The sequence below is a fragment of the Misgurnus anguillicaudatus genome, chromosome 15, assembly GCF_027580225.2.
Source record: "Misgurnus anguillicaudatus chromosome 15, ASM2758022v2, whole genome shotgun sequence".
Classification (NCBI taxonomy): Eukaryota; Metazoa; Chordata; class Actinopteri; order Cypriniformes; family Cobitidae; genus Misgurnus; species Misgurnus anguillicaudatus.
This window is the reverse complement of record NC_073351.2, coordinates 11,788,765-11,809,518: the sequence shown is the minus strand read 5'-3', so window position 1 is coordinate 11,809,518 and position 20,754 is coordinate 11,788,765. Positions and strand designations below refer to the sequence as shown.

Genomic DNA, 20,754 nt, shown 5'->3' with positions numbered 1-20,754 from the left:
GTAAAGTACAATTTTAACTAAATAACTATGTACATGATTAGGACGTTTGCGTAGTAATAATGTACAGGGAGACTTCAGATATAAAAGCGGAGAATGGTAGTGTTTTATAATTGAAATCTTATAACGTCCTATTCATTCAATAGAATGTTTGGGGATACCAATATGGCGGCGCGGTAGCTTCACAATTGTGACGTCATGCGCAATCCAGTCATTTATATAGATCTTGTGCCTTTAATGATTCCTGTGTCAAGAACGATTGTGGTTAAGACCATCACCCAGTGTCCTAATTTTGCCTCTTTAATCCACTTACACAAATACATGTTTGTAAGTGCCCCTATTTAAAGTTTGTGTACAATGTGTGTCTTCATGTAGGAACTGTTTACGACTAGAAAAATCTTGAGTTGGTGTTTATTGCGTAAGGAGATGGCAATATTCTGAAATACGTGAGTCAGCATTATTTTAGCCATGTGTGTTGAACCGAGACGTTTGTCTTTTATTCCCTATAGATACCTGGCTGCTAAGCACCCGCTCTTATCTACTCAGAGGGATTAAAACTGCATTACACACACACAGCCAAAGCACACACCTCAATGAATGGACAAACAGACGCTGTGCATATTTAATTAAAAATACATTATTTCTGTTGGCATTAGCTTTAAAGGATATAGTAAACTCATTATATGTTGGTGTGATATACACAGAGATACAGTTGCTGGGTTAAGAGGAGAATTGAGGACCGGTTTCAATCTCAAATAAGGAGATCAAGAGATATGGAGAGAAGACAGAAGCAAATGATCCTGGTGGGTTGAGGGAAGTTGCTTGTTCGTCCCAGCAAGGTGAAGAGAGAGAGAGAGAGTCCTGTTTGAGGTAAGTGGCATCAGTACTTCTCATTACCTGCTACTAGATGTGTGCATGTATTTATGCACTGTATGTGGTAATGAATGCATACATTTTTGCATTCATCTATGAGTGATTTTAGGTATTGTATTGCCTTTGAATACTCGTGGGATTTAATACTTTCATTGGATTTATAACTTGTTTTTATGCGGTGGTGTTGCTGTTATGTATGTGTATTTGTTTGTTTGTGGTAACAGCTTTTCAGAACAAGGATTTGACGTTCACACACATCTTATAAGCTTTTCTTCAAATATTTGCGCAGTCAGAGGTTTATTGTATTCGTGAGAATGTATTTGTTGTATTCGTCAGAAATTGTTTGAAAATGGCCAGTTTCTGCCTTTACTTGGGTCCCAGAAAATATTTGTAAACTTAAAACTGTTGCATTAAATAACAAAATATGAAAAAATGTCCTGTAATTCATGCAACAGGAGTTTTTTTAATTTTTAGGGAAAATATTAAAGGAACAGTATGTAAAAAATGTATATCAATTAATTATAAAATGGCCCTGATATGTCACTAGACATTAAGAAATCATTTTCATTTCAAATACTTATATCACTGACAACAGTGGTCTGGTCAGGATATTGTCATTAAAAAAGTGGAGTTGCAGCCCTTAACTGATGTTTATGTTTTCATTTTGTGTATTGGCCACCAGTTGTGTGATTGCAGTACCTGTTTTGGCCACAATCCTACATACTGTTCCTTTAATACTGTACTGTAATGACCTACAGATGTAATGATGTATACTGTAGCTGTGGTTACTCTGCTAAGGCACCTGTGTGAACTTGAAAGACTGTAGATTTGTGATGCATGATCTTAAGTTCTTGCAATGCATTTTGAAACAAATACAGTGGGGGATTTTCTAGTGACGCAGATGACGTGTTATCCTCAAACATGTTTTCAAAGTTTTTTTTCAATCTTAACAGCATGCATCTCCCTCAGACTGTAAACGAAGCCTGGGCGCACAAAAAAATAGCTGGGTCGCACCAGATAACAGGTCAGCGGTGTCGTACGTCATCCACGTCCCTGCAGTCAAGTGACTTTAGTCTTGCGAATGCACTTAAAGCATAACTAAGCCCCTGTTCAGAGCCTGACTCCACCCACTGGTAATATTTGAAAAATGCAAGAAAAGTGGGCAGACCCCAACGGAAATAGAGAGGATGAACTGAGCTCGTACCAAGGGTGTGGGGAGATCGTAACAAGGGCGTGGTGAGCTTCAAATTGCTTACGTAGGGTCATACCACTTACGTCACGCGGTACCGCAACATTCAGCAGGAAAATTCAACTGCAGTAGCCACTGTTCAACCTAAAGTGGGCAGCAACAAGATGTTTTTACACCCTATATTGTAGCATTGAAACACTTTATACCCAAATGTCAAAAAAGCTACTCAAATCAATGAACAGCACTAATAAAGCCCCATTCTTACAGATCATTGACTATAAAAAGTTGGTTTAGGGTTTAGTTACTCTTTAACAACAGACCCAGAAGAGAAGACAATGCTTAATTTTTCATACATTTTTTCTCAGTTTAGGGGTCTTTGTACTTAAAATTGTATAATGTTTTGTTAGGTTGTCATACAGATAGCAGTATTGACAATGTGTATGTCTGCAAATCTGTTTAAAGCCTTGAAAAGGCCATTGACTTTTGAGTCATAATCTTGGATGTGTCTCTCTTCATTAATACTCAAACCAGGTTTCAGCCCTCAGAGCTAACAGGATTAGCTTTATAGCTTATTACACTGACCTAACTAACTGCTGGCAGATTTCTCTGTCCCCCTCTAATCTGTTTTTACGGTTAAAGGGATAGTTACGTAAAAATAAAAATACTATGATCATTCACTCACCATTATGATGTTGCAAACCTGCATAACTTCAGACGATGTAATGTTCAAATACATGACAAGTTATCTAAGCTATAGGCTAATATCAACATTCATTTTGTAACATTGTGTAACTGTACTGTAATAATCGTTTGCTCAGCCACTCTAAGGAACTTTAGAAGAAACAGAGCTACTAAAACAAACCAGAAGTGAAAATTCATTTAAGTCTTCTGAGCTGTGAACCACTGACCAGTAAATTTGGGAGAGAGAGAGAGAGAGAGAGATGGAAACAAGGAAAGAAAGGAAAATTAGAGTCTTGAGGTGAGATGTTGCTTAGAGGTTGAAAGGAGAAATTGAAAAAAAGGCTGTGCAACACAGCGAAAAATCAGGATGTAATTGAGAGCAAAATAAAGGTCAAACAGAAATGGGAAAAGAAGAAAGAGAAAATCTAATTTTGTCTGTGATATTCACTGTAGGTTTTATAGAGGTAAAGATTATTGCATTGCTTTGTGTGAGAAGTATTGCGAGATAGATAATAGATACACTGTATTCCAGGGAATGGTTTTAGACTCTACTGTCATAAGACCTTCATACTTACTTCTCTGAATCGATTACACTGATGTATGTATCCAAACAGATCTCACACCACACACTTGTAGACTGCGGAGTGTTGTGCTAGATCTCAACGGGGGTAAATTGATCACCAGATCAACACAACAGTCAGTATCCTGAAGAGGAGAAATAGCAGATATTTGATTTGTTCTTTATTTCCTGTAGGGCTGGGCCAGAATATTCAGATATTCTTAAGTGGGTTGGCATTCTATTTTAAATTTTGAGATTTGAATATTCTTTTTTTCCTCAACATTATTAGAGCGTTAATGCAGAGCCTGCCTGGCAGGAAGGGCACTTCACGCTCCTGCTCTATAGGTGGCGGCGTGGCACTGAGAGACTGGTTTGCCACAGCATCCAACCCCACAAAAAGAAGATTGTTCTCAATAGAGGGTATGCATTGACGTCACTTTTCCACGTGACCACGCGAGAGCTCGCACGGTTGAGTGGCAAAACGTGCAACAAAAGGGCTGGTTTTCATAGTGCCTGCTGCGAAAATGCCAGTAAAACTGACTATTATCAGCTTAAATTGAATTTAGTTGGACTTGATAGCAGAGGTGGACAATACTTACAGTAGTTACATTTTCCAAGCATCTGTGCTTTATTAGGATGTTTGTATTGGGAAAAATGTTACTTCACTACATTCTAAAGCATATAATCATATAATCATATACTTTGTATTCTTTAATATTGAATATTTAAATTTATTTAATACCTAATTACATTTAAATTGTGTACATTTACTTGAGTAAAACTACATTAATGTACTTAAATATTAAATGTAAAACAAACACGTATATGTATGAAATGCAATAGAATAAAAATTATGATAATATGATTTGGAATGTATGTTTTCCAAAGAAAAACACGGATAAAATACAAATACTTGAAAAATACTATTAAGTAGAATGTAAAATCTTTGCTTGATAGTGACCCTAGCGACTTATCAACCCACCTGTGGTCTGTGAACGTTGGAATTACGATCAATTTACTTCTCCTTTCGGTGTTTTTTGGCAGTCTGTAAAACGATAGCACTGAATTCTTGTTAATCTGTTAGTACAGCTTTTTTCCATTTCGATGCGTTTTCACCGTGTTTTCTCAGATGTTAGCTGTACTCAAATGCTGCCGCTCTGTCTTTTGCCACTCAGTGGGCGTAACCGCAGTCCCTCTCGCCGACGGTGACGTCATGTGCATACCCTCTATAACATTGGCTGTTTCTCAATATGTGTTCTTCAGCGATCTTGCGTTCTCATGTCCTCGCTATACATCATCAATAACCATCGAAGTTTAATTCCAATTCTCAAGAACGCAATACAGAGGATGCATGAAAATACCCGGATGTGTTCTTGATATAAAGGATGCATTGTGTGCAGACTTGCGTGCTGAAATTGCTTTACGCCCCAGAAGTCATTGCGGCAATACAATGGCGGAGGAAGGAAGTACTACACACAACTGTTTTAACGTTTTAAACGTTTGTTAAGTATTAAATACTTAAAAAAAAAATGCAAATTTGATATTTAAATGTATGTTTTATTGGCATAGAACAACTAATCGAGTTTCTTATTTTAGATCATTTTATTATTTCTTGACAAGGTATCTGAAATATTTAAAGGGGACAGAGAATGAAAAAACATTTTTACCTTGTCTTTGCTGAATAATGGTAGTCTACCCACATTCACGAACATACAAAAAGTGCTAGACATGCTAAACATCTCAGTCTCACAGAAATTCCTCTTTTAGAAATGTCAGCCAGAAAACGGCCCAATCTGAAAAACTGATGCTTATGACATCACAGGCATCTAACTGCCCCTCCACTTTAAAATATATTGGCTACATTTTTTGAGTGGCAGCAAAGTCAGCCAATCAGTAATGAGATTGTAAGTTAAGCCAGTAGGGGGAGCCAAATAGGTGCAAAACCACTTGTTTAAAATCCCCCTCCCTAATAGAGCTATCTGAGAGAGGTTTTTAGGAAGCTTCTAAGGCATTACAGACCCAAACAATTTTTTTTTTGTCTACATGTCACATCACAGAACAAAGATAAATACCCCGTTCAATCATTCTATGTCACCTTTAAAGTAAGGCAGATAATGTTATGTTTGTCACTTTATGAATGTTGCGATGTTGAATCTGGGGAGGTCAGGTGACCAACAGGAACATCACACACATCTCAATTCTCACAAGTGCGTTCTGTGTTCTCGCGACCTTCTGAGTTCGTTCCTCAAGGTCGGCTGGCAAGACCGATCTCCACGAGAACGCAAGTCCGTTCTTTGCGTTCTTGGAATTGAGAAACAGTCATACAGTATCAACACCTTGGCAACCACTCATACGTGTGTGTCTCAGTGTGTTTAAAAAGAGAAAAGAAAGTTGTGTATATATGCTTGTTTAAGTGTAGAGAGTGTGATCTTGTTATCTAGGAACGGGTTAGAAGCAGCAGGCTATGATTTCTGTTGTGTTACTTCTGTGTTACGTCTAAAGCTCTGCTATTGATTTACTCTAATGGAATTCTTTCTTCAAAGGCTTGCTTTTCTTTCACATTAAGTTTCTGAGTGCATTCACTCTTTAAAAGAGCCATTTCACGGCAGTAGGGTTCAGAAATAGACATCATTAATATTGCAGTGCTAAACAAGAAGAACAACAACACAATGGGCTATAAAATATGTGGGCAGCCTTTAAAGGGCAAAAGCCTGTCGTGCGAAGGAAGTCGGGTTGTGTGCTCGTGCCAATAGGAGGTTCTGTTCCTGCTGCTTGTCAGGATGGTGACATGGCATTGTGGGGTTTGGGGTCACCATGGCACTGTAAAGTCACTTAGACAAGATAATTACTGAGCACGCTCAGATGGTTGAAACAAAGACCAATCAAAGCCACCAAAGATGCCCCATTCCAAAGATTTTGTCAAACAAATAGCTGTTTATCCATTCCCATCCTTTTTTTTATGTTGAACTGGTTTTGTGTGTGTGTTTTGAATGGTGCAAGATGTATCAAAATTATTGAAATATTGGAATAAGAATATCGCAATGGTATGTGTAATGATAACCAAATAATTTAAATACTAAGCAAGCAAGCCAGATAACAAAAGACAAAAAAGTGTTTGGACGAAAAAGTGAAAAGACTGAATACATTTTACCGAAAATACAGATACACATGAGTATTGTGACATCTTGTTTGGCAATACTGTATCGATATAAAGAACTCAACCAAATATCGTAAAACAACCAATAAAAATAGCAGGATTTGGTGGTTGTTTTGTTTAGAGTTTACATCCCGACCACTAGATAGCATTCTTCTTATCTCTAAACTTAAACAGTGACAGGAAGTACTAGCATGGGGTGCACCACACATGTTTTTTTGCTAAAGTTTGTATATGGTGGTGTTTTCTCAAAGACAGCTTTTCTAAAATTAGATTCCATTCTATTCCCAAAGAGGAAATAGCCAATATACCGTCTCGCTTCACAACATCGCAACATATTGCACTGCAACCCTTTTACTGTGATACATATCATGAGATTCTTGGCAATAAGCAGCCCTACCGAACAGTAACGTTTTTGATGACGCAATGAAGTAGCAACCAGCATACCTTACAGTAATAGGTGCACATGCTTTATAAAGGCAGCCAATATGTCGGTAGTGTGGAAGCATTTTAAAGTGCCGAGAAAAATATGCGTTTTTCTATTTTTTTTTATAGATTTGGTTGCGGAACATTCGGTGCATCCCTAGTTTTTTGTTTAAGTCATTACATTTTTTTTAAATACTCCAATGATAAAACATGGCTGTTCACTTTCAGAAGTTCCTAATGCTAATTTCCAAAAAAGGATGTCAAATGTCTGTTGGTTATATAATTTTGAATTTTATTATTTTTAAGTTTCTTCAATATCATGCAGTTTTATAATGTCTTGGAAACTGGGTCATTTTAAGGCTTTATTTTATGACTTTAATCGTATGGGTTTGCTGAAAGTGAGCACTCACACTGTAAGTTTAATCAATTTGAATTTACAGTTCATTTGAACTTTCTTGACTAGTGAGGAGTTGCTATAAATTATAAAAAATAAAGTTAAAGTTATTTTTACCTTAATTTTTATAATTTATAGCAACTCCTCACTAGTCAAGAAAGTTGAAATTAATTGTAATTTCAAATTGATTTAACTTAAACATTTAAGTGCAACACGGAGAAAAATGCTGTTGCTCAGAGACTCTAAGTCAGAGTATGCTCTTTCAAAGTTTGGGAGATTTAATAAAGACCTTAGGTGTTTTTATGTATCTCGGATATTTCTTAAAAATAAAAAATGTCAAATAAGATTTGTTGACATGTAGCAACTGTATACAGTTATGAATAATTATGTGAATTTATGCTGATTTATGAACAAATTTATGTAGAGATCCCCACCACTGGACTGCATACGTTGTTGAGAACTCATCTAAAAAAGAGAAGCACATTTGTGGTTAATTTGGTTAGTTTTGTTTGTTTGTTTGTTTGTTTGTTTTGTGTTAAAAGCCCAACAAACAGAAGACTTAACTCAATCCTGGCCAGCCTTTTTTAATAAAGTTACCAATTAATGAAATGTTGGAAGGGCAAAAATATATAAGTTAAACCAATTTTCTTGTTTGGGCTTAGTTGAGTAGACATATTATTTTAAGTCTAGATAAATCTGTGCTTAAAACATTAAGTGAATGGTTATTTCCAAATTCAGTCAACATTCAGAATGGCTATGTTGACTAAACTAATTAAGACAAATCTGGTCAATATGTGGACTTATGACAGCTATGTTTCCTGACAACAAAATGCTCACAATATTACTGTTATTTGGTAACAAAATGTAATTTTAAGAGTTGTTCAGGCGTGAATGTATGTGCTTTAAGTTTAAATATGCGGTCGGTTAATATAGATAGCGTCTATTTAAAAATGTGCTCGGACACTTTCGGACGGAGAAGAGCTCCAGATGAGCTCCAGAAAATCACAGACACTTAAGCGCTCACACCCCGCCCAGCGCAGCCTCGCCTCGGCAAGCCCATCAGAAACCGACAGCTGGCTCTGATATCTCTGTGGCGTTTAAACATGCGATTTAATTCATTTTAATTTCTTATACTTAATAATAAAAGGTTTACCGGTATGTTTTAAATCATATTTTAGGATTGTACTTAAATGATATCGCTGTTGAATGATATTTCATATCTTTCACATTTGTTATAACTGGGCTGCGTACTGCCTGCGAATTTGAACTTCAGAGCTGAAGGTGCGAGTGGAGAAATAGTCCCAATATCATAACAATCTTAAAACTTCTAAATATACCCGTGTGTGTACCCGTGTGCGCGCGTGTGTGCGCGCGCGCGTGCTCGCGCGTGTGCTATGTATGTATGTATGTATGCGCGTGCGTCTGTGTATTTTGAATTTAAAATGTTTTAACTCGGAAGGATCTGGATCACAGGTCATTTCATCTGAGATCAATCCGCACGCAACAGCTGGAATCACTTACTGGTTCACACAAGGAAGGACACACGTCAGCCGTTTCCTCAAGTTCACGTCAGGTAAGTGTTTGTAATTAAATGTTAATTTTAGAATATATTAATTGGCAAAGACGCAAATACTCGACGTTTTTGTAATTATATTTTTGTAAAGATACATTAGAAGTGTGTTATGTTACGTGACCGAAGTAAAGTGGAGCTATTTTAGTTAAGATAAAAGCCTGGATATAGGGTTGGTTTACCGGACAGAGTTTAGAACTCGGTCTTTATTATAATTGGGACATTTTTACAAACAAACCTTATATAATACAAGACTGGCGTGCATTTTGAGACAAAACAATAGCACTCATATGTTAAGAGATGTCAGTAAGTTATTTTAGTCAGTGAAAAGCCCTGTCCGAGAAAACCGCCCATTAGTGTTTAATTATGTATGATGTCTGAGGGAAATTTGGCCTAACGTTAACGTTATTTAGGAAATAAAGTCTTTCACCGTCAAACTTTATTATATTAAACATGTTATTTATGTATGTGTGTGTGTTTATATTCCTCTGTTTATCAAACCAGAGCGGAGATGATGTGAGGGGCAGACCAGAAGGATACATAGCGAGACAGTCTCCGCTTGGACTGGCTGAGGAAAGTCTCCTAAATGGCCCTGGAGATGTTCTGACTGACTTTGGAGGCTTTTTGGACTGTTTTATGCCCTTTATTTAAAGAAGACTTAATTCTGTATGTTCAGTCTGTATGATAAGTGAATAAAAAGCTTTTGTTTTTATGTGACTTAAGTTAATTATTTTGTTTACAACACCAGCATAAACTATTTGATAAATAATTTAAAAATGTTATTAAAAAAATCCCAAATAATAAATATTAATTGAAGTAACACATAAAACATTGAGTGAATACTTAAATTTTTTCTTTGCTGTAAGTTTTTAAAAATTCAACTGATTAAAACATTTAAGTTGAATGAACTATAAAGCTAATTGAGCCAACATACTTTTTTATATTTGAGTCAAATTTGGGCCAACTAAAAAACATCAATCCAGGTAACACTTTGGAGACAGAAATTGAGTGAACGTAAAATTTCTGTGGAACTAGTTACTAAAAAATAATTCATTGAGCCAACAATTTATTTTTTACAGTGCACCAGCATTTTTCACAAATGTTTCACAAAATGCCTTCCAGGAAAAATTTCCTCTAAAAATATATAAACATACAAATATATCAAATGAAAGAACATACCCCTTGCTTTCAAATAAACAAACATTTCATCCTATATTCATTTGTTCTCTTTTTATAACCTCTTAAATATGGTATTCTTCAAAAATACCAAATTTTGAGCAAAAAGCTGAAATAGCATTTTTGTGAAGGATTTTGTTAGATATTAGATTCAGAATGATTATCAAAACATTCAAGGAGTTTAAAATTAATTAAATTAGTTTTTGCTTTGTTTTTTTATAAATTGGGCCATCTAGTCAATAATAGCGAAAATACAGATTACCATAAAAACTTGTCAGGAAAGCGTCTTTGGCAGGGAAACGTTTTCTCTTAATTGACGTGATAACTCGTCAAAGAGTTAAAGGTGGTGTATGTCAATTTTAGCGGCATCTAGTGGTGAGATTACGTATTACAACCAACAGTTCACCCCTCAATTTCAAAACGCATATGGTAGCCGCCAGAGGACAAACACATCATCTTCTGAAACAACGTAGTGACGAAACTCGCTCTGGAGAACAGTTTGTCCGTAATGTAAGGGGACCCGCGGTGTATGTAGAAAAAAATGACTAATTCTAAGGTAATAGAAACAATACAGTTCATTATGTAAGGTCTTTATACACCACTGATAATGTTATGTATATTATGTTGCATTTCTGTCAAGAGATCCTTCTAAAAGTTACACAGTGCACCTCTAAGCAAAAGCCTCCATATTTCATATCGATGCTATCTAAGGGAAACATTTGAGATACAAACACTATATCCTAATATCTCCAAGTAAAGAGAATGCGTTTGTGATTTATCTTATGAAGTCTAAATAAACCAATCAACTGTTTATGTGTTTAGGTACATGCTAGTGTAGTGTGTATGAAAAGGAAACATATATGGATGATGGATTTTAAGTAGATGTATGAGAAAGAAGAGTTGTGTGAAAGTCGCAGGGCAGTGGTTCATCTGTTCAGTAGAGCAAAAGAGAGAGAGACATTTGTTTCACGGGTTGTGGTGGTGGTAAACCTGTGGAGATGTCTTATCGTCCAAAGACAGATGGTCTGTCCAGCTAAATCCTGTCTCTTCTTGTTACATCAGTTACCAACTCTTTCCTTTTCATCCACTCTTTCTCTTATCACCTGTTCATTTTTTCCACCGAAGAAAATGTCATCCACTTACCCTTATGCTGTCCTAAATGAATTCATTCTTTTATGAAACACTAAAGGTACATTTCCGAAAAATATTTGACCACTGTTTCCTGTATAATGATTTTGACTGGTACCGCCAAGGTCCATAAGTGCTTTTTCATCGGATCTTTCCAATCCCAATCGAGTCCAGTACAGCACCTTTACACGTCTTGTTGTTACATTTGACATCAGTGAGATGAGACACAAGAATCAATGCAACTGATGATTGAAAACCTGATATGACACAAATAAGGGCTCCTTATTTGTTATTGGGTTCAGACACAATACAGCTACAGTAAATAACAACAACTTGCATATTTTTCTTATATTTAATATGGCTTCAACGTTTATACATTTCTTATTCATAGAGAAGAGTACCCAGGAGATTCATTGTATTTTTTTATTACCAAAATGAAGGCAAAAAATTCAGGCTTAATATTTTTGGTTGAACTGTGCTATTAAATCCAGGAGAGAGAGAGAGAGAGAGAGAGAGAGAGAGAGAGAGAGAGAGAGAGAGAGAGAGAGAGCAGTAACAAAGAATGGGAATGAGAAATAAGGCAGCCGTTCAAACCAAAAATATTTTTTTATCTGATGAAGTGATAAATGGAGCACTTGCGTTTCTTCCCTCACCTTTCTTAAATCTCCCCCTGCTCTGTCTTCACGCTCCGCTGCGTCCAATCAGGTCAAGAAGCAGAGATCCTCACCCCTCTGTAAGGTCTTTACATCTGTTGCCTGGCCAGTTGGCTTTTCAATACCCACCAATGCAACTTTGATCATAAAAGACTCACCTTTTCCTGGGTAGTTTTGCTTTAAAGGGAAGAAATAAACGGCCTCAGCCTCATATGGCATTCACATAGTCCATTCACTGACCTGATGCATATTTCACACTAAAATGCCAGGTACGTTCTCAATTTTGGCATGCATTCATTTGATTGGTTGACTTGCAAATTCCATTAATCTGGATGCAGAGGATTTTACCCATCTGCCTGGAAACAGAGTTGTTAACAAGGTACTTGGTTGCTAAAATAAGTGCTTCTGAGAAAGAAGGTGGTTTGGATTTGACAGATGATGTTTTCAGGTTTCAGTGGCATCAGATCTTTTAAAGACATTTAGAGTTTTGTTTATGAAAGTAAGTAGATACCCCCAAGCAGAAATTTATGCTTTGTTTTGCTGTTTGAGTTTTGCCTGTGATATTCAAATCTCCTTCATATATTTCTGATCTCTTGTGTGTTTTCTTTTTCATAAACATAAACAAACCACCGAATGGATCAGGCATTATGCCAAAAACGAAAAGTCTGACAGGATTTATTTCGGATAGAATGTAGAGATGATAGCATGCCAGAAAGTTAATTCATTATTTCCAGTCCTAACAGGATTGAGCGTGTAAGCTTATTGTATCATGAGTCATAGATTTGTATGTTTATTCTATAAGCCTGAGTTAGTATTGAAGCAGATGTCTTATATTGTTCACAATATCAGTCAATTACTTAGCAGACACCTGTAAGAGATACAAAATATTACACTTTGCTTTCATCTGTATGCAATGCACATTTCGCCAGTGAACAATATTTGCGGTAAATGAGATTTTGAGGGGTAAAAGCTTTACTCACATGAACACGCATACATGAATACTTTACTTCATACAGAAAACGCACATCTACTTCCCAAAGCTCAATTTTATGGTTATGGTGAACAAGAATGGCTGCTGTTGACATATAGACAGAGAGCCGTGCTGACATCGAACATGTATTGGTGGATGATAAACTCGTATTATCAGATGTACTGTAATTTGTGGTGTAAACACAAAGCTACTGGGATATTCGGAGTAACACAAAGGGTACACAGTAAAAAAATGGTACCTACTGTAGCTGTAACTGGAGCAATACCCCTTCAAAAAGTACACCTTTGCACCAGTGGTGGCTGGTGACTTCTTTTTTCAAGGGTGCAAGGTGCGAAGTTCATCACAACATGTATGTAGTCTGTCATGTGTGTGGTTTGTAATTTCAAAATATGTGTTCTGCGCGTCAAGTCAACCTATGTGCACCAGGTGTCTTGTCAAAATAAGTGCCTGCTGTAGACGCGCCTAAAGGGTTTATGATAAAAGAGACGTTCGCGTTTGCCAGATACTCACATAATCTCATGCGTAATCAGAGTTTACGGTTAAGTGAGTGTCTTGCGTGTATTCTGTGAATGTATCTTTTATCATAAACGGTTTTGACGCGTGTGCAGCAGGCACTTATTTTGACAAAACACGTGATGCACATGGTTCACATAATGCAACAAACACATATTTTGAAAATGCAACACACATGACACTCCGAACACTTATTTTGAATTTGCGCCCCTCAGAAGAGCAGTCACGAGCCGCCCACTGCTTTGCACCTAAAAATGTCATAATATTACTTCAAAATGTATACATATCTGTACCTAAATGGTGAATATTGAGACCTTTATAAAGATTACTGCCCCAGTGATAGCTTGGGACATTTTTTGACAATTTTTTCAGACAGTGTGAGCATGTTTCGACAGGTAACCCTTAAAATGTGTTTACATGGTAACTAAATTGGTTTTATTCAAGTCAAAACAGTAATGTAATATTGATTTAACCAGACTACACTGGGTACACCAGCAGTCATTTTTAAAGAGTAACTAAGCCCTTAACCTAAACTTTTTTTAATTAATGATCTGTCAGAATGGAGCTTTATTAGTGCTGTTCATTGATTTTAGTAACTTTTTTGACATTTGGATATAAAGTGTTTCAATACTACAATATGTGACCCGTCACGGAAACCAGTAACACAAGTCGGCAGCACAACTTTCGAGATAATAAGAAAGAAAGGTTTTTTTTTCAAAATTTGTGATTTAGTTTTAGTTTTTTTGCAGAATCTGTTAGTTTAGATCACGGAGAAGCCTCTCCATGTTTGAAATAGCAATTTTTGTATCTAAACTCGGAAGACCTCCGTTTATCTTCGGAACACAGTTTAATTAAGCAATATCGCTCGAGTAGGAGTGTGATATAGCTCTATATCATCACGGCTGTGATTAGGCCAGAGGCACGAGGCCGCAGGCCGAGTGCCGGAGGCAATCACAGCCGTGATGATATAGAGCTATATCACACGACTCCGAGAGCGATATTGCTTTTATACAACAGTTCGACGGCACACGTTTGAAAAACGAAAACTAGAAAACAACAACGGAGTTATTTTAAAAGCCTCTTTGTTTGAGAACTACTTCTTCTGCCACGGATTTGAGGGCGGCCAGAATGACAGGTAAAACTTTCGGCTGCTTTGAAGCTCATAACAACTCAATGGACAGAAAAGCCGTTACTTTATATTACCGTTTCTTGGTCACAAAGTGTAGTTTTAAGATTAGTTCAGTCGAGAATGTATATGTATTATATTTAAATCTGCAGTCGATTAGTAAAGATAGCGCCTGTTTGACATTTGCTTAGTGAGATTCGGTACGAATGAGAACCAAAGCATGAGCGGACATCAGTGTTCACTCGCCCCGCTGACCACCGCCCTCTCTGGGCTACATTTCTGAAAGAGATACCCTGGCTCTCATGTTGGCCTTGTTTGTTTATGATCGTCAAAATGAGATCAAATCAGCAGTATTTGGTGTCATGATCAAACTATTACTTGTTTTTTAATTCATATTTAGTGTCTTTTGTGTTGTTATTGTTTTGGCGCGAGGTAAAAGTTAATAAAACTATTTGTATAACGTTACTATTGCGTTCTCATTTATTCTTAACGTGATACGAGCACTCGATTATTATTATTAAACTTTGTTCTTGTCAGTACTATATAAAACGGTGTTTTATAAGTGTCAGAGATATGTTTTTGCATGCTGCTTATAAATATACCAGTGGCCATATCTTATAACATGTTTTAATAGTCACGTCACGATAAAGTAAATGATCAATGTCCACATTTAAAAGCTGCGGGGCTTACCTGCAGTTCCACTGTGTTTTCGCGTTCTGATAAGAAATATAGCTCCAGAAAAAAACGAGTGTTTATATTCCTCTTTCCAAGTGTTAATAATCCACACGATGTGACAAGACATTACTCCCATTAACTGTAACGTAACATCCAAGAGCGCTGATCTTTGACGGAATAATACTTCTGATTGGGGATTCACAGACTGATTTATGAGCTAGTAAACTAATGAGACACACACACGGAGAGTGATTCACACAGCGCGTCTGTGTTTTTCCATTCAGAGATGAGCCTGCTTAGGACCTCCATTCACTAGGTGGCGGAATAATACAAAAGGTGAAGCGGTTACAGTGCTGTTATCAGCACAATATCGTATGGCTCTTAGCCAATCAGATTCGAGAACCAGAAAGAACTGTTGTATAAGATGTTTTAACGTTAGATTTAGATTTTCACTGGCTTGCTCGACTTTATATGGCGCCGCAGTCGGATGACGTTAAAGTTCCGCGAGCTTTTCAAGAAATCTTATGGAGTAGTCTAATTTCAACTCGCTCTCGCGGTACTCTGACATCATCTGTCTGTCAGTTCTTCCAGGGCAGCATGAAGTCAAACACACACAAAAAAAGTCACACAGGGATCGTTGAATTCGTTATGTAATTGGCTACTTTTTTTGTCTATCAATATTTTCCATGAAGTCACTGGCTGATGGAGGAACGAGCGAGCGATTGGTTACATCCCTAAAGGATGTCACGTTTTCGGCGCTGTTTCAGCCATTCTATATCAGTCCTTACTTAATAAATTGTAATTAATGTGGGGCAGTCACACTACACTGTCTGTTACATTGACTTCCATTCATACACATGTGAATGTGTTAAGAGTGGAAATGCAAGCATGCGAAGATAGTAGGGATGCAACGGTTCAAATTACTCACGCTTCAGTGTGTGTCACGGTTTGGGTACGTTTTGGTTTGTGTATTTTTACGAGGACAAAAATTTACAGTCAAATTCAAAGAAAATTAAATTATAGATGTATTGCCTTGAACATATGGCACACGCCGTGCAAATTTTATACACAGTGACCGTTTTGTCCAAGTTTTTTTACCATTGTTGCTGTAGCGTATTAGAAACCCAAAATATTCCCAGAAAGCAGACTTAAATTAAGCTGGCGGTGGCTGTATTAGTATTATTGACTGTTTTTCTCCTTCGCTTGCACACACATACCAACACTTGAGTGAGGTTAGCAACAGATTTGCATATACGAGATGATTGGAAGGGTACTCTCGCGTAAACACACACAGAGCGTATTCAGAACCATGCAATAGCGGTAGTATGCATTGTTTTATTTACCAAACTATATTAGAGATGCGTGGTCGAATCAAACGTGGTGCACCGCGGGCACATGCATGCCGAACCGTAGGAGGATAATGGCACGGTTCAATTCTTTCAGAGAACCGTTACACCCCTAGACGATAGTTTGCCTTTCGCTGTGTACTAAAGTACATGTGACCAGTAGAAAGCAGGTACGCCACAAAGCAAAGATGGACGAAGCACTCCTCGTCCATATTTGCAGCAAGAACCAAAAAACAGGTGCATGCCTAGTGTGACCACCCCTTTATGGTTTTGTTCAAATCTGAATGTGCAATGCTATATAAATTTCAGTACTCACCGCAGACAGTTGTATTTATAGTGTGCTGCAATACATTTTTTATGGGTAAAGTTGTGCTGCCATGACCTGAGGTTAAGTGTCTTCCTGAAGAGCACAATGTTTCACTCCCTGTGGGAATTAAACCAGCATCCAGCTGTCAACTCCTGATAGCTACATGTATACCCACTACACTATTGGTTCCCCATTGGTTAGATGCACTGTAGGACAAGACATGACACGGTGCATGTTGAAGGTGATTGTTTTTATGGAATATTTTCATTACTGTTATGTTAACAAAACACTACTCAATTATTCAATGAGAGAATTGGAAACAAAGCAACAGACTTAGTATTACCGTTAAACATGTATTTGTTAAGAAACAGGATTCAGTAAAACCAACAGCAGTGTTTCATTGGTTAAAGCAATGCATGAGCAGCACAAAAGTTGTGGATTTGATTCAAAGGGGACACAGATATATGAAATAAAGCAATAAAAAGTGTCTGCCAAATGTGTGTATGTAAATAGTTTATTAACATTTGGGGAAATACTGAAATACATTTTTATCATCTTTATTATGAGTTTGAATAAAGAATAATATATTTAAAAAGTGATTTTTGTATTTGATCCCCTTTTGTTCAAATGGTAGAATATCCTATAGCTGACATGGACGGTGCTTGTCAATGAAAAACTGATTGTCTGTGTTCATCAGGCTCCAGTTTGATCTGACTGAGAAATTCAAAAAGAGCAGTGTGTTCGCTTTAAAATAAAATCTGACATTTTGTGTAAAGTCAAGGTCACAATTTGTTGACCTAGAATTTGATTTGTGAACTAGAAATAGCTGACAGTATACAGTAAAATATTTATTCTGCATGTTACATCAAAAACACCTTGCGCCAGTGCAAACTTCTCTTTTGCAGTTAAAAAAAGCTATCAGGATCTACTAAAGACACAAAGTAAAACATCCTGTCCACATCCTGAAAAGGTCCTTTTGCAACTGACCATATTGCATAATTGTAGGAGGAGAGTATTGTAAGTAAATTAATCATGCAACGCAATTTATTAAGGTTGGCGCACATCAATTTACTGGTACTTGCAACTGTATTTAACACCTAAAAAAGCATGCCTTAAACTCTGCGTTAATTTGCGGTGCTCATGGTAGAATGTGTTGGTTTAGGTTATTATGGAAATTAGATTTTTGCACATGTGTCCTTAAACTGTGTCTTCAATTAATAAATCACCCGCAGAAATGTCCACTACCATCTGCGCTTTTTTAAAACTTTAAACTCTCTCACGCTAATTTACCCTGTTTTTTAAATCTGGCCCTTAGTATGTAAGTCATTTAATTCATTCTATTTTGGTCTCAGACTTTTGGAGCCAGCTGTAAATTATAATGCTTTTAATAAAATGTAATTACCATTAAATGTAACCTAGTGTATGCAGATAAAGCAGGGCCATCAACAAAGGGGTGGAGGAGCAACAGAGAACAGTCTTGGGCCCACTAAAGTTCTCTATAGCAGGGGTCCCCAACCTTTTTTACACCGCAGATCGGTTTCAGCTTAAAAAAATTCAAAGAACAGGGGGGGTGGGTTTGGGGGGAGTTGCTCTACTTTGCGAAATGTATAACGTTTCAAACGGAAGTAAAGATCAAAGAACCATTCTTTAGAAAATTAATAACGGCTTTATTTTAGTAGACGTGTAAAACCATAATTTTGGTGGATTGTTTTACTTTCATTGTTTGACAAGTTTGCCTGCCATTTAGTCTTAATAATTAATGGTAAACAAACTTGAATTGCTGTTCTCAAAGGTAGCTCGAACCTTAGGTCGGCCTCGAGCCCCAAGTTCAAGTAACAGAACAGAAGAAAAAATAGCTGTGAAGGAGGAGATGAGAAGGGGGCCAGAAAAATGGCAGCTGGGCGCGGAGGCATGTCCCGTTTACCATATGTTTTTAATGATGACTGACACAGGACTAAATGTTTAGTCATTTTCTAAATGTTTAGGAACTAAATGTTTAGTTCCTGTTGAACCTACGTTAAGTGTACCCATTCAAATATGGAATTAAAATGGAATGGAAAAGAAGCAAAACTATGTTTGTTGGTCATGCATAGAGAATTTTCGAATCAAAAAAGTTTTATCATAATTTTATCATGTTTCCTTTTTTTCCTATTTTCATGTTCTTCTGTCAGGGACAGGAAATAAAAGGATGGCACTGGAGAGGGAGGATGAACTTGTAGCACCTTGTTATATCTGAAAATGAAATGCTCTCTGCCATTTCTAGAGTTTCTTTCAATGTTTGTGAATGAATAACAGTTAGCATGCACTCATTCATATTCAGCAGAATAGACAGACTATAGTGACACAGGCCACAGCAATTTTAGCTTCTCTGTAAAGCTTATTTCAGGCCACTTTGTGCGAACACCCCATCTGTGTTTTGAATTTTTAGGGAGAAATGTAAGGATATGTGGAATGTCATTGGTTTATTGAAAGATTTTTTGCATAAGATCACGAACACAGTCTACGTGTTAAGAAAGGTTTTGGATCTATACTTCAAAAAAGTTATCCATTATTTAAGCAGTCAACAGAAGCTAGCCGAACAGATCACCAGAAGCCCTTTCATGTCTTGTCTCCTGTAGTATTGTAAGTAAATCAAAGGCAATGTGGCAGGTGGTAGCATTTAATTATTTTGCTTATCAGTGTGTCCCCGTGTCTTGGATGTAATTATGTTGTACTTTTGGTCAGATAAATACAAACAGATCTAACAAGTGGACCAATCAGACGATTTGCATAGATATACTGTGTGTAAATAATTTAGTGCCAGCCATTTAAGATCTTCATTCCGCTAAGATTTTTCATCTGTGCAGAAACTTTAATTATTAGTCTTTCTTTAACTTTTGTGTATTTGCTGTATGTTTTTGTGTGTACGAGTGAGAGAGAGAAAAGTGAAATGAGTAGGAGGGGAGGTGGGATTCAATCAATAGCATTTCATTAGAAAGATATCTGTCGAGGCTGATGTTATAGATCAAATGTCTACAGGTGTCGCAGATATCAATGTCACTATGGATACCATCATTGCCAAGGTAGTCCAGCGATAAGAGCGGGTCACTGTGGTCAATTGTCGACTTTCATACTTGGTTTCCATTGATCAATACGCAAGCACGACAGTTCAAGCACTTTAACTCTCAAAGAATGAAGGTCAGATGCACATCCAGAAGTGCTGGATTGCTTTTTTGATTGCAGTTGATTGCTTTTTAAGGAGGCAGACCTTAATGAAGATGTGATGTTAAGTATCAACTTACAGGTAAGTATAGAAAATAAGCATAGACACAAATTAGGCAATTTAACATTAAATTTGATCTTAGAATTTTGGATTTCTTTATTTATTAGTTAATCTTTTAATTTTAATGTTTAATACCCCTTTTAACAAAAAAATTGCGAAAACCAAAGATGTTTAACTCTTTCCCCGCAATTGACGGGTTATTTCGTCAATTAAAAGAAAACCCTTCCCTACCAATGACAAGTTTTTACAGTAATCTTTTTTTCGCTATTATCCATTGGTGGTGATCTTACCCAACTTATAAAACACTGAAGCATCCACTGATCCAAAATCAGTAAAACCTCTTTGTATGTTTTGATCAACATTCTGAATCAGATCTCTAACAAAAGTCTTTTACAAAAATGCAATTATTTCAGCTTTTTGCTTAAAATGTGGTATTTTTTAAGAAACCTACCCATATTTGAGAACGAATAAAGATACATAGGATGAAAAGATGATGAAAATCTTCTTTCATTTGAAATATTGTATGTTTATATATTATTTAAAGCAGAAAATTAAACTTTTGTGAAAGAGTTAACTAGTCAAGCAGTCTCTCCAATGTGGATAGTTATAATTTTAAAGGGAAACATATCTAATTAGATTCTACCAAGATCAAACTTTCTGAGTGTGTACATGTTCATTGTATAGATATATACACTTTCTGTCTGTCAAAAAGGTATTTGTTTTTTGTTTATTTT

The 20,754-nt window shown here is 36.6% G+C and overlaps 1 protein-coding gene and 1 long non-coding RNA gene across 8 annotated transcripts in view; both read left to right on the top strand.

Annotated features, from left to right (window-relative positions):
• The first annotated feature begins 675 nt into the window (after window positions 1-675).
• Window positions 676-20,754, top strand: part of sphkap (SPHK1 interactor, AKAP domain containing) — a 157,758-nt gene continuing 137,679 nt past the window's right edge. For 2 of the 7 annotated variants that reach the window (XM_055173467.2, XM_055173465.2), the window contains exon 1: window positions 676-867. The gene's annotated coding sequence lies outside the window, so the exon portion shown is untranslated. The remainder of the gene's footprint in view (window positions 868-20,754) is intronic. The other 5 variants (XM_055173471.2, XM_055173468.2, XM_073853394.1 and 2 more) reach the window with 3 other exon arrangements.
• Window positions 7,969-9,560, top strand: LOC141349778 (uncharacterized). The gene is made up of 2 exons (XR_012357807.1): window positions 7,969-8,846; window positions 9,348-9,560. It is a non-coding gene; the product is annotated as an uncharacterized lncRNA (long non-coding RNA).